The following is a 14,582-nucleotide window of genomic DNA, read 5'->3' as shown; positions in this document are numbered from 1 at the left end:
GTAGTGTTCAGTAAATATTTACTAAATGAGTGAATGAACACCAAAAAAAGATATCAGGAAGGATAAAAATAAGGGCTGGGAGCAGAGGGTAGGCAAAAAGAGGAACCCCTTCTTTATTCGAACCAAACTAAGGATAGGGTGGGAGTTTACACAACTAGAAGAAAGGGGCTGGAGAGAGACCTCCAGAAATTCTACCTGGCAAACAGAGATCCTCTGAGCTGTCTGATCATTTTCGCAGCTGCTTTTAGGATGCTTTGGTAAAGACAGCATGAGTATTGTTTTCCTAAAGCAATACCCACTTTGACAACAGTTGGTATTGAGAGCCATGAAACACTTATTATCTGTGAAACTGCTCCTTCATTGCAAGAAGGTCTCCTTGTCTTCTTGTTTGCATCTGATACATACCTTTTTCTTTACTTCTATGGAGCAATGATTTCATTGCATTATAGTGTCAAATACTAGTATTTTGGAAATTCTTATCTGCCTGGCATACAGGTACTGTGGTAATAAACATAACATGAATAAAATTAACATATTGCAAACTAAATTAAGTAATGAGTAAATCTCTCAAGGGTTTATACAAATCTCATAAACAAGCAGTAGTTGAACAGAGGGCTGGGATTAATATATTTAAATTAACCTCAAACAAACCTCAGTTGAAACTGGAGGTATGATAGTCCAGAAAGACCTACTGTCAGCTCAAAATGCCCTTGATAACCTTCTGAAAGAACCACTGAGATTCTCTTCTTAAGCAAGGTCTACTATTGTGTTTGTAGTAGTGATTTGTAGGAAAACAGGGGCACAGACACCTGTACTGACACATATCCACATATGTAGGTGTACACAAACAGAGCATTCTCATCATTTGCAGCAGTTATGTTCTGTCAAGTCACCATGAACACTGACATAGTGAATATTAAACCCATAACTCTTAGGGGTAGTTATATATCTTTATTTCTAAGGATTGTTTTTCTGACATTTTTGGTTTCCCCTTATGTTTAACATCTCTGCCCATAAGCTCTTTCATTTCTTCTTTCTAGTCTTCATTTCTAGAAACAATTACAGTTTTAAGTCTCTCAAAGCATTTACAAATGTTTCTACATAATATTCATCTTTTTTGGAAGATCACCATTTTCTGATTAGTGACATTTATCTAATTTTAAATTTCATTGTATTTTCCCATAATTTTTTCTCTTATAACAGGTTTATATCAGTGCTATGGAAACTTTCATTATTCATCATCAGAAAAGAAAACACAGATTTTTCTTATGCAATTATTTGTGGGAGATTCCTATGTGTGAAAAGTAGGAGGGAAGGGTCAGATCGACTCCCTACAAGGTTGCCTCTAGGGGTCATTGCCTGAAACTTCCCTCTGCTTATGCTGCCTCAGCTCCACACTGCTTTCTACTAATATGGCTCCTCTCCTGCTTCTTAGCGTAACACATTTTTTCTGTTTCTCTGTGTCCAGTAGGGGACTCTGCTATTGGCCTTGCTCACCAAGTCTGATGCTCTTTGTTACAGAGAAGACATGTAGAGTTTTTTTAACTTCAAGTTCTTCACCTTCAAGAAATGCTCGTTTGCTGGTATTTTCTGAGACCTGCCTCCTCTGGTCTGCTATTTTCTTTGTAGACATCCCTTCTCTTCTTCCTGTTCTTTTGCCCAATCTCAGATGCTTTTGAAAGGCCCTTCATATATATTGGAAATTACAAATCACGATTTTTTGTTTGTTTGTTTCACTGAAAATGAAGTCTGTAAGGTTTTTGTCTTCTTCATTGTTATGATCTGTAGAAAAATGCAGCCATAATCATCACTTACTACTCTTAATAATTATATATGTTTAAAATTATGTGCCCAGAATCTACCCAGGCCTCAGACACTCCAACACTGACATTTTAGGAGCTGGCTTCCATTTTCCTGAGGACACTGTGGACAATTCCTGGAATTCTTCTTACCATGCAGCTATTTCCAGGAAGCATCTTAGGGTGGTTTGCAGGATATCTGACAGCCTTACCAGGAGAGCTGATTCCACTCGGAGAGAAGCATTTCTCATCTTCCTTTCTTTTTAGCTGCTGTTTCCTCTTCTCCTTCTTTCCCTTTCCTTTGTTTCCTGGCTGCCATGTGGGCTTGATCCTCTAATGACCCAGGGACTTGAATTAGAACATCCTGGATGTTACTCAGCATCACGTTGGCTCTGCTGTGGGGATAGGAAGGGTCTTCTCTTCCAATTTCCATCACATCCCCCATACCAAGAGAGACAGAAGCATCAGAGTCAGAAATAGAGATTTGAAAATGCTGCTCTGTTGGCTTTGAAGATGGGCCATGAACCAAGGAATACACATGGCCTCTAGAAGCCAGAAAAGACAGAAGCACAGATTGTGCTGTAGAGAATCCCAAAGAAACAAAGCCCTGTCGGCACCTCAATTTTAGTCCAGTCAGACTTCTGACCTATGGAACTGCAAGTTAATAGATGCAAACCAGTGAGTGTGTGACTTGCCACAGCTGCAGTTGGAAACCCACAAAGTCCTTCTCTTGTGATTGTGGAATGTGGTGTAAAGATGATGGACACTGAGTCAGCCATTCACATTCAGGCTCTAACATCATTTTGCTTTCCAAATTCTTCTCTATCCTGATATTATGTCACTTGACCCTTTTTGTTTCTGCTATAACTAGGAGTGCCATCTTACACATTTTAATAAAACTATCAAAGTTTATAGCCAGATGAGAAGAATTATATGGGAAAATATATTTTTGTTATAAAAAATTAATATCATGTTTCCTTGTCAATCCATTTTTCCATCTTCAGGCTATACATTCGTGGTTGTCTTCTCCATTCTTAACACAACAGTTTCTGGATCTTCTGCCATCATTCTCTTGAAATTTCTTAGCCTGACAGTAGCCAACTTAGTACATGGTTATCAAGACTGGACACCCAAACATAATCTAATAGGCAATACTAATAATATTAGCTAAGATTCAGCGAGTGTTTTCTGCAGGTGAGAACTTGTTCTAAGCATTAGATAGAGTCAGTGATTTAAATTTCACAACAGTCCTGTAAGCACTGTCATTAGCCTTGCTCTAAAGATCAGGAAACAGAGTCACAGAGAGAGAGAGGTTGAGAAACACGCTTCTGATTGTATGGCGGGTAAGTGGAATTTAAATTGAGACAGCCTTGCTCTAGGAGCTATGCTCTTAACCATCCTGCTAGGACTATTTACTGCCCTACTTTGGTTTTATTTAAACTAATATTAATAAAGTATTTCATACTGTTAAAGAATGAACTGCACATTTGAAGAAAGCCTCTATCCTAAAGAAGACAGAATAAAAGAAGTAAAAGTCAAAACGGAACCAAATGGAAATAGTGGCAAGTCAGTGTAAGAAGAAAATTGTGAAGAAAATTTAATTAATAGTCTCAGAGAGAAAAGGAAAAATATTGCGTTGATGAAAATGTAGACACGATGCTGTAAAAAGAGAATAATCAGTGAATATGAGCTCTTGTAAATAAAAAAATTTAGTAACTGAAATAAAAATTAGATTGAAAGGTTGTAAGATAAATCAAGGTAATTTCTTTAGAAGTGGGAAAAAAAGCTCAAGAAAATGGACAATCTGAGAGGATAATGAGAAAAATAAAAAATTAATGCTCAAGGACTTATATCCAACTAATATGTAAAAGATCCTGTTACATCAGTGAGAAGTACAGGAAGTTTTTTTTAAGTATATGGAATTTTTTAAAAATCCAATATTGAAGGACATGACAATCAAGATTAAAGAGGCCCATTGTATACGAAGCACAATGTTGGAATAAAGAATAAACACTGAACATAGGGAAAAATTCCTAAATGCTTTGAGAAGGCGAGACAGACTGAGCCAACCCGGTAACATGGCAAATCCTAAGAATCAAAAAGTGGCATCACACTTCCTGAGTTGGATTTCTACACCCAGTGAAATTACCTTTTAATAAAAGGGTAAACTAAAGACACTTCCAGACTTATATAACCTCGTAGCATTTACTTCTTATGCATTCCTTTGCAGGAAGCTATGGAAAAAAATTCTCCTCTCAAACAATAAAATAAACCCAGAAAAAAGATAACATGGGAACCAACTCAGAAGAGGAATCACAAAATGACTACAAAAGCAAGTCCCCGGGAGACCGCCGTGCCATCCAGACCAGAAGGCAAGCATCCCAGAAGGAGTAGGAGGTAGACGGCTCGAGGTATGGGGCCAAAGATAGATCAAGCAAGGTGTCTTCTTGAAAAAACAAAGCTGACAGGTTATGTGGCAAATCGTACCGGGAATACTTAGCCAGAGGTTCACAAAAAAACTAAGCAAATGTGAAAAAGAAAGAATTATTAACTCCAAGGAAACACTAAAATTTGTAGGAGATAGAAAGCACAAATACAGTACTATACATGGTTCAGCACTAAACAATATATTCATGGTCATGATAATGACAAAGCTGACAATAAATTTAACCATAAAATGATGGTAAAATTATACTTTGGAGTGTGGGGGAAGGAGAAGAACTTTCCTTAAAAAATTAAAACCTTCACCTGTCATAAATAAAAAGTCAACAGATAAAGTCTATAGATGGTCCATCTGATAACAGTATATACATATTATTTAGAAATATGAAGATAAACTAAAAAAAAAACAGCTGAAGGAGTTGAAAATAGATACTATTGAATATACAATAGCAAAGACTTGGAACCAACCCAAATGCCCATCAATGATAGACTGGGCAGGGAAAATTTGGCACATATACACCATGGAATACTATGCAGCCATAAAAAACGATGAGTTCGTGTGCTTTGTAGTGACATGGATGAACCTGGAAACCATCATTCTCAGCAAACTTACACAAGAACAGAAAATCAAACACCGCATGTTCTCACTCATAGGCGGGTGTTGAACAATGAGAACACATGGACACAGGGAGGGGAGTATCACATACTGGGGTCTGTGGAGTGGGGGAACTAGGGGAGGGAGAGCTAGGGGTGGGGAGTTGGGGAGGGATAACATGGGGAGAAATGCCAGATATAGGTGATGGAGAGGAAGGCAGCAAAGCGCATTGCCATATGTGTACCTATGCAATAATCTTGCATGTTCTTCTCATGTACCCCAAAACCTAAAATGCAATAAAATATATATTTAAAAAGTAAAAATAAAAAAATAAATAAGAGAATGAAATAAAGAGAAGCCTGTTATGATTTAGAAAGAAAAAAAATAGATATCATTGAAAAGTGAAAGAAATGGAGTAGGGGCTTCACCAGGGAAGACATTAGACTATTTTTAATTTGTATGTAACTTTAAAAATTAATTAACTAAAACATGAAACAATTTAAGCCAAAAAATAAATAAAGCAAACATTTCCAAGCACAGGAACCTTGTGAGTTCCTCGCTGTATCTCCGACTCTTCCATGGATTGTTGACATTTGAGGAGTATCATGGGCGCTGCCATGTTTCCAACATTTAACAGTTGAAAAGGAGTAACTTTCCAAGTTCACATTGTCGGGCTGCTAGTAAAGATGAATAATTTTATAGACTCACTGGCCAGTTGATATCCTTTTCTGTGACCTGTCTGGCCACTTTTTGCCTGTTGTAACTTCTCATTGATCTAAAAGGTTCTTTCACACATTGAGATGATTGGCTTGTTGGCTACTGTTTTTAGCAGTCATTTTCTAAACTCTGTATTTTCACATTTTAAAATATTTGTATGTGGTTGAAACATCTTTTTTGCGGGGGGGGGGGCGGAATTTATCCTCCTGTGTGGATAAATTCCAAAAAAAAAAAAAAGACGTTTTGACCACATACAAATTCAGAGTCAGTAAAACGCGCTTAAAAACAAAGGCAAACAGTAACAACGGAATACCAAAGTCCTGACAGTGTCTACACAGTGTTTCAAAAATGCGCAGTCACTGCAGGGCTCTGGTTTCCATCAAAGTGTGCTCCAACAGAATCAGGCAGAACAGAGGGTCACTGGACTCGCTGACTGTAACGGATCTGCACAGCCAGATCACTAGAGTTCAGGAACCAGAATAACGATGACAACTCACTAATGCTGGCTGAGCACTCATTAACAGGCGGGACAAATCCAAGCAACTTACATGCTTGCATCATCAGTCCAGGAGAAGCTGGAACTGGGACTCCGAGGTCTGGGAGCTTTGCTACACAACTGTGTGCTGGGAAAGGTCAGGTCATAGTGTGTGAGTCTGAAATAAAAACGGAAACCATTGATTGTTCTCAGTGTAAAATGAGGATCATGTTTGAGACTTAATAACTTTTCAAACTATAACACCAAAGCAAAGCATTATTTGTATTTCTCCACGGCATTTCTTTGCAATGCAACAATCAGCTTGTTTGTTTAAAGACTTTGCCACTGAGTGTGCATGGTGAGTGATAATTCTCAGTTCTGCTGCATCCTCTGTCACTTATCTTTGCTTTCTTATTCGGAACTTGTTCTCCCACTGACAAATTATAAATGTCACCTGCCCCCTCTATGTGGAATGCGCTGGCATTGCTATCACGGAATTCTTTTCCCTGTTTGTAAGACACCTGGCACCTGGGTTTTTCTATGGATAAGTCACACAGTTGGGGTTTCACTGAGTGCAGTCACGGCCAGATGAGAAGAGAGGGAGGATACTAGCGGAGTATACAGGCGGGCAGTCCCGCCAGCTCCTCGCAGAAGTAGGTGGCGGAGGACGCCCAGAGAGATCCCTCCCACCGGCTCCCGTCCAGAGACGCTCCAGGGCAGCAGGTAGGCTTCCCCCCAGGGCTTGTTTCTCCTGCACCGCACCCTTTTCATTCTGCTCCTTTTCTGCCGTTTCTGCCCCTTGGCCTCCCACATCTGACTAGTTTACCTCAGCTCCATTCGTCCACAAAGGGCCTGCTTACAGTTCTATTTTCCCTGACGCATTCTCCCCACACCCTGTCCTTTGCAGTCTTCCCTAAGACTTTGCTCTGTGATGAGCTGGTTTCACAGACTAGTACCTGCTAAACTGTTAGCTGGTGATCGTGATCCACACCACACACTTGCCTTTCAGCAGGTCTATCCCAGACTTGCCTCAGTGGTGGCCTTTACAAGGAAGGGCCCTGCAGGCAGGCCTGATGCCCTCACCCTGGAGAAGAGGGGAGCAGGTTGCAACCTCTCAGAGGGTGCTGGCGAATCTGACATTCCATAGCCAGTGAAGGATCAATAGGGTCTCCTATTGACTGGCATTTCACTGTTCCTGAAGTAGCATGATTTTCAGGATGTGCAGCTGCCAGGGAGAGCTGGTTCCCAGGGTCACGAATGGCTACTACTCACACAGCTCTAAGGGAAAAGCACGTGTCATTGAAAGGGTAAAGCGACTGGAGGGGATGGAATCTTGGGTCATGGCAAGCTCCCTCCTCATCACATGGCCCTCCATGGTCCTGGGGATCATAGCTTATGTTAATTTCTGGATTTTCCTGAACTGCTTCATAGTTGATGTGGTTACCGCTCTGGTTTGTAAACTGAAAGAAACAACATACCAATTTAAATTTTTTTTTAAGAATTACTATTACAAATAATGACTTCATTTTAATATACAATATATAAATCGAATATGTTAGCTAAATATAACAATATTAATCATATCTATTATAATTATACAATTAATTCTATAATAATTACAGTATATTAATTAATATAATACAATTGCATGGTCATTAAATATTATTTTAACACTGATGCCATTTAATTTGTATATAATTTAAATAATAATTTAATAAAATCCATTATATAATAAATTTAAATAATTATTTAATACAATAAACTATAAATATATATAATAAACAAATTTTACTATACAGATATCCCACTCCTACAAGCACAGACAGAACTATCGTATTGATCAATTCCCCAAAATGATGCTCATTTAACGTTTAAATTAAGCACATGGTGCAAATCCCTTCAAAATCGTGCCTTTGCTGACGTGGTTTACCCACATCCATGGCAAGATTCCTCTGCCTCTCTCCACTGATTGTATTAGTGAAATGTCAGATGAGTTGTTTGACTGACTTGACTTTTAAAAATCTAATTGGGTCGTCTCATTGTTTAGAGTCAACCCCATTCTTAAATACAACAGAATTCCGAAGTTCAGAAGCAGCCGCCTTCCACTGGCTTTGGGTCTGAGCTGCCCATGACCTGTGCGTGATGCTGCCCATGACAGGTCCTGCGATTCCGCCCTGGCCCCTGACTGGCCAGCTCCCCTTGGCCAGCTGACCCAGCTCCACCACAGACACACGGCACACATCACACTGAGAGACTGTAAAGCTTAGTTAATATTTAAAACATTTTGATGCTCAGATAAAAGGGGATTCAAGTTGTCACCAATTAGTAGGAAAAGACTAATTATTATACAAACCTATGATCCTTTATAAGTAGAAACATTAAAGGAATCTAAAAGCTATCACTTTTTATGAAAGAGCAGATGGCCTGAATTAGACCCCTAAAAGATAATGAATGTGTGTGCATATGCCTGTCCACGCACATGCCTGTATGTGTATCACTAAACAGGAATCTTTTCATAAGGGCTTTTGAAGGAAAAAAGAGAGAATGGAACAGAAAACACAATGTCAATATCATCGTAGTCATTCTAACCAGTATTGTCCCAGAAAAACATTGTCTTCTTTTCCACACCTTTAACTACTTGGAGTTATGCTTAAATTTCAATTATTCTATTTCAACAAAATTTAGTACTTAGAAAATAAATATTTATTGAGTTCCTGCTACCATTTGAGCACTCAAATAGTGTGATGAACAAGCTACCCTACTGGTTCTTCAGGAGCTTACAGTTCAGCAGCAGAAGAGAGGTGAACATGTGACGTGCTGTAGGGGCTGTTACCCTGTAGCCCCGTTTTTGGCCTCATCACCCTCATCACCACCAAAGTGCCTTCTGGTGCACTCGGGAAGAAGCAGCTGGTTTCGCATCAGCCCTTGAGTGTCCTCCCTAGTGGATGGTGTTCTCTCTAGTGGATGAGTGTCCTCCCTAGTGGATGAGTGTCCTCCCTAGTGGATGAGTGTCCTCCCTAGTGGATGGTGTTCTCCCTAGTGGATGAGTGTCCTCCCTAGTGGATGAGTGTCCTCCCTAGTGGATGGTGTTCTCCCTAGTGGATGAGTGTCCTCCCTAGTGGATGAGTGTTCTCCCTAGTGGATGAGTGTCCTCCCTAGTGGATGGTGTTTGTTTTTTGTTGTTCTGTGTTCCTTCCCAAATCTCATAGCTGGGCTTAGGATAACTGCTGAATTATTGTCATTTCTGAAACACATCAGCAGTTAGTCGTGTGACATGATAGAGGTGTTGCGGGACACTCCAAAGGGACATCTTTCAAGAATAGCAGCCCAGCGCTATCTTCTTTTACCACACGGGGAATCCTCTTCCTTTGTCTGCCTAGGCTTTGCTTTCATGCATCATGGGGTTTCATAGTCTCTGCTATAGGCCTGGGAGGCAGCTGGGAGAACTTAATGTATGGGAAAGCGTACCAGAATAAGTGTGGGTCCTCTCAAAGACCAAATGAAACTTTTGCAAAGAAGTTCAAATCTCTATAGTAGAATGATTATAATCCTTTTGGTACATACTCAGTAATGGAATTGCTGGGTCAAATGGTATTTCTGATTCTAGATCCTCAAGGAATCGCCACACTGTCTTCCATAATGATTGAACTAATTGACACTCCCACCAACAGCGTAAAAGCGTTCCTATTTCTTTATATTCTCTCCAGCATCTGTTGTTTCCTACCTTTTTAATGATCGCCATTCTAACTGGTGTGAGATGGTATCTCATTGTGGTTTTGATCTGCATTTCTCTAATGCACATGTATGTTTATTGCAGCCCTATTCACAATAGAAAAGACTTGGAACCAACCCAAATGCCCATCAGTGATAGGCTGGATAAAGAAAATGTGGCACATGTATACCATGGAATACTATGCAGCCATAAAAAGGGATAAGTTCATGTTCTTTGCAGGGATATGGATGAAGCTGGATACCATCTCACAAAACACAGGAGTATGTTCTCACTCATAACTGGGAGTTGAACAATGAGAACATATGGATACAGGGAGGTTAGCATCACACATTGGGGCCTGTCAGGGGGTAGGGGGCTAGGGGAGGGATAGCATTAGGACAAATACCTAATGTAGATGATGGGTTGATGGGTGCAGCAAACCACCATACCATGTGCATACCTATGTAACAAACCTGCACGTTCTGCACATGTATCCCAGAAATTCAAGTATAATAATAAAAGAAGTACAAATCTCTGCAACCTCCAAATTGTTTTTTCACAAGAAGGAAACTTGCAGGACTCCTATATCCTTTATACAATCACAGTATCTTCCAGTGGTGGCTGAGAGATGCTGGGTGCAGGAGGCGTCTTTACCTGAGTGATCTAGAGTGTACTTGGCCATTTATAGCTGATCTCTGAGGTCTCCATGACACTGTAAAGTCAGGACGTTTCCTAATCATTTGTCCAGATCTTCTGAAGAAACCCATTGGTTCAAACACACATGCACAAGCATATAAACACACATACATGTGCACATACACATGTACGCATGCATAAGCATGCATGCACATACAGGTGCACATGTATGCACACACCACACACATGGACCAATGATTTTCTGAGATTCTTTAGCCAACATCTATTAAGTAAGGAAACTATTTTCCTAATTGGAGCATGATATATCTGTTCAGTCTTCTCTTCTGCAAAGGAGGTGGCATTCCACATAGTTACTCTGCGTAGTGTCAGGCTTTGTTTCTCTTCCTGCTTTAAGAATCTGTATCCTGAGCCTGCTGGTGAAAAATAGGAAACCAATGAATGAGTTTGACTTCTGATTTTCTTTACATTTGGACACATCAAAATTGTAACTGGAGTATCATCAATATCTGCTTTTACAAGTAAACTCCCAGGGACTGGGTGAGAGTGATGAGGGAAGGGGGATAGTTAAGTATTCCGGAAAAAGTAGAAGTAAATAATAATAGCCACAAGACTCTGGCTTTTGGGAAGGACTGAATGCTTCCAATATCACTTGTTTTAATTTGATGGGGTTTGTCCTAACTTGATTTGCAAATACGATGTTAGAAATATTAAAAGCTTACTGCACAGTGAGAGTAGGCATAGATTATTTACAAACAGATGCAGAAAGTTGAGGAATAAGGATTTAGGGTAGAAAAGATTCTTTGCATTAAGTTTATGCTAGAAACAGTGGGCTATAAAAATAAAGTATGCTAAAGTGGTAGAATGATTAAATTTGGCAAGAAAGAATGAAACTTTTACAAACTGAGGGTCTTTTCTCAACTCAGTGGGAAGACCTGGTGTATTAACACTTTTATACAATTACTAATGAGTTAGTTATTCTAAAATAGTGACTGAACTTGATTATTTTATCGCAAATGAATTTCTGTGCACACAAACAGCTGCATTTGCGTAATGGGTGCTGCATCACTCGTAACATCATGCAAAGACAGTTTGGCCTGGGGAGAGGTGGGACGTGCTTGAGGAAGCTGAACAGGACCTCTCCTTGGGCCATCATATCCATTTACCTAGTTTTGATTCAGCTTTACTCTTCCATTAGTCTATGTTTCTTCCACTAAGAACACATCCCACCTCTTCCTAATCCAATCCTTTCAACCCTTCATCTTTTTGATGAGATATTGTAAATAGTGAAGTGCATTAAAGAATGCCCTATCTGTGAGCACAGGTCTCTCCTAATCCGAGAAAAACATTCTCAGTTTTCTTTCATTTTCCTTTTCCCCTCTTCACTGAATTTTATCCAGTTACCTCGTCTTCCTCATGACCTTCTGTGACAAATCCATTGATTGAGCGTCTCAGTTTTAAGACAATAAAGAAGACTTGTTCCTCTAAATTTTTGGTGGAAACAGAAGAAATAAAGAACATTCTCGAAAAGTTAGATGAGAAATGGAAGTGTAGGTCTAATTCCAACCTCCCAACCTCTAGTAATTCCAGATCAATGGGGGCTCTGTAGGTGACCTGAGGTGAGACACTTTTAGTAGTTAAAAGTGTTTCTTTCTAGGTGATTTTAAAATAGAGTCAAAGAATAAATCTAATAGAAACAAGAAAAGGAGAACTTTGATTCTGGAATGCCCTGTGGTTCTTGAAATGTGAATAAAATTACTTCCTGAAAAAGCTCAAAAATGTTGTTAATCATTCCCTTTTCAGTCACAGTGTTTAGCAGAGTCCCAAGTGTCTGTCTAACAAATAGCACCATTGGCTTGGGTGACCCAAACTAAGCATAAATCCCCACACACTTCCTACATGTCAAAGTGGCCCATAAGATTTTAAAATAAACATCCTTGCTTGACAATTGCTTTGCGATTAGCTCATAGGATCGTGCCTGCTGTGTTGACTTGTTCATGCTACCGCCTTTCTTTCATGGGTCTCTTTGCTTTGCTCTCTGTTTTTAATTGTATTTATAGGATACTTGTAATTTTCATAACTCTAAAGTTCCTGGTGGTCAGACGTTACTGAAACCAGGATCTTATGAGTAGTTAAAAGCAGCTTAAGTGATCCTTCACATCCCTTGTAAGTTGTATTCCTAGGTATTGAATTCTCTTTGTAGCAATTGTGAATGGGGCCTCACTCATGATTTGGCTCTCTGTTGGTCTGTTATTGGTGTATAGGAATGATTGTGATTTTTGCACATTGATTTTGTATCCTGAGACTTTGCTGAAGTTGCTTATCAGCTTAAGGAGATTTTGGGCTGAGATGATGGGGTCTTCTAAATATACAATTATGTTGTCTGCAGATAGACACAATTTGACTTCCTCAAGAGAGGTGTTTCAAAGAATGTGTTGATTCCAAGCAAACTTTTATCCCATCCATTAGTCTCTTTCCTTTAAGACAAGAAAGAGGATGTCTAATTAAAAAGTATACAGACCTGCTTGCTAGAATGTGACATGCCAGAAGTTGATGTTAAAATTGAAGTAGCATGTGAATATATCCATGCATTAATTCATTTACTGAACCCTTCTATTAGCATTTGTTGTCCACCTAATATGCAAAAGGCATTGTGCTTTTATGTTTCATTATGTGAGATGTATAAGGTATATACCATTGCCATCTGCCTTCTAGATATTTCAAATCTAGTAGTAGTAATAAGTTATGTACCCAAATAACTTTATTACCAAGTAGAAGGTAATGGCACAATAAACATATCAATAATGCTCTTGGGTGTTTTCAAAAAAAATAAAAAACACTGGGATCCAACTAGAGACATGTGAAAAAGTCTTTATGTTGGAACTGGATTTTCCACTGAAAGAATGGTCTCTGAAGAAAATCAAGGCTTCAGCAGGTAGAGATTCAGTAAGAGGTCATGCCAAAGCCATGGGAATCATACTTGGAAAGTCAATGAGGTGGTAAGCTTAGCTGTATTTGGAAAATGTTCATGTAACCTCACTGAGATGTCCCAGGAGATACTTTATGGATACAAAGTTTTTGAAGAAGGCATGCATCCCGCCTTTGAGGAGCTTCCAATCTAGTGTAGGACATGAAGAATGAGAAACTATGCTTAGGACAGTGAGAAGCACTGTATTAGAGATCTACACAAAGGGAGAGAGAGAGAGGAAAGAGAGAAGAGGGGTATAGAACCAGTGAAAACTGAATATGGTTTATCCAGACCCAGAAGCAATAGCACACACAAAGATACAGAGATGTAACAGGTATGTTCTGTTGAGTACAGTGTAGGTATCAGCAGCCAGAGCATAGAGAACAGAGCCAGGAAGGGCAGCAAAGAGAGAGGCTGGATAACAAGGTTGAGGTCAGACTGGGAAGAGGCTTGAAAGCCAAGAAAAGGCATCTGGGTTTCTTTACCAGGCAACAAAGGCTTCTGAACAAGGAAATGAAATAATCATAGAAAATTATATAAGCAAATGCCTCTTTTTAACCAAAATAATATATAAAACCTCCTTCACTAAAGGCTAGGGGGTAACAATACATAGATGGTAACACATATCTAAATGATCTGCTTAGAAAGCACAGTTTTTAAATGTTTGACCACAGTCAGGTACAAGGATAGCTCTGAACTCCTGAGATTTTAAGATCCACGGGGCATAAGTGTCTGTGTTTATTCATCACCAGGCCCCAAACCTTTAATTAATATTGGTTGAAAAAGTGAGGGAAATATCTGACAAATGAATGAAAAATAAAAACAAACCCAAAATGACTTCAATATTTACAAATGGCAGAACAGCAAAGAAGAGCAGTGATGTCTGGGTTTTGGATAGACAGCCTCTGAGTGAGTGGGGGAGAGTGTGACGCAGTCTTCTGGGTAAGGATGAGGGAGTCAGTTCCCAACGTTGCTTTCTCCTCTGGCGATCTTCACAAACAAAGGATAATGACAAGAATATATCTCAAAGTCAGAAATAAACAACAGATACACCCCCAGCAAGCAAAGCCTTTGGTATGGCTTCACGTCTTCTAAACTTTGAGCAAATCTTAAGCAAATAAATAGTAAGAATGAAAAGATAATGGGAGCTATAATAATTGCCAAAGTAAGAGCACCAAACATATTCATCCTGGTTATAGGATAAGAAATGAAAAAAGGAA

The sequence above is a fragment of the Aotus nancymaae genome, unplaced genomic scaffold, assembly GCF_030222135.1.
Source record: "Aotus nancymaae isolate 86718 unplaced genomic scaffold, 86718_ANA_hifiasm-v0.15.2.pri h1tg000020l, whole genome shotgun sequence".
NCBI classification, from domain to species: domain Eukaryota; kingdom Metazoa; phylum Chordata; class Mammalia; order Primates; family Aotidae; genus Aotus; species Aotus nancymaae.
The sequence above is the reverse complement of the archived record's forward strand: the minus strand, read 5'-3'. Positions refer to the sequence as shown.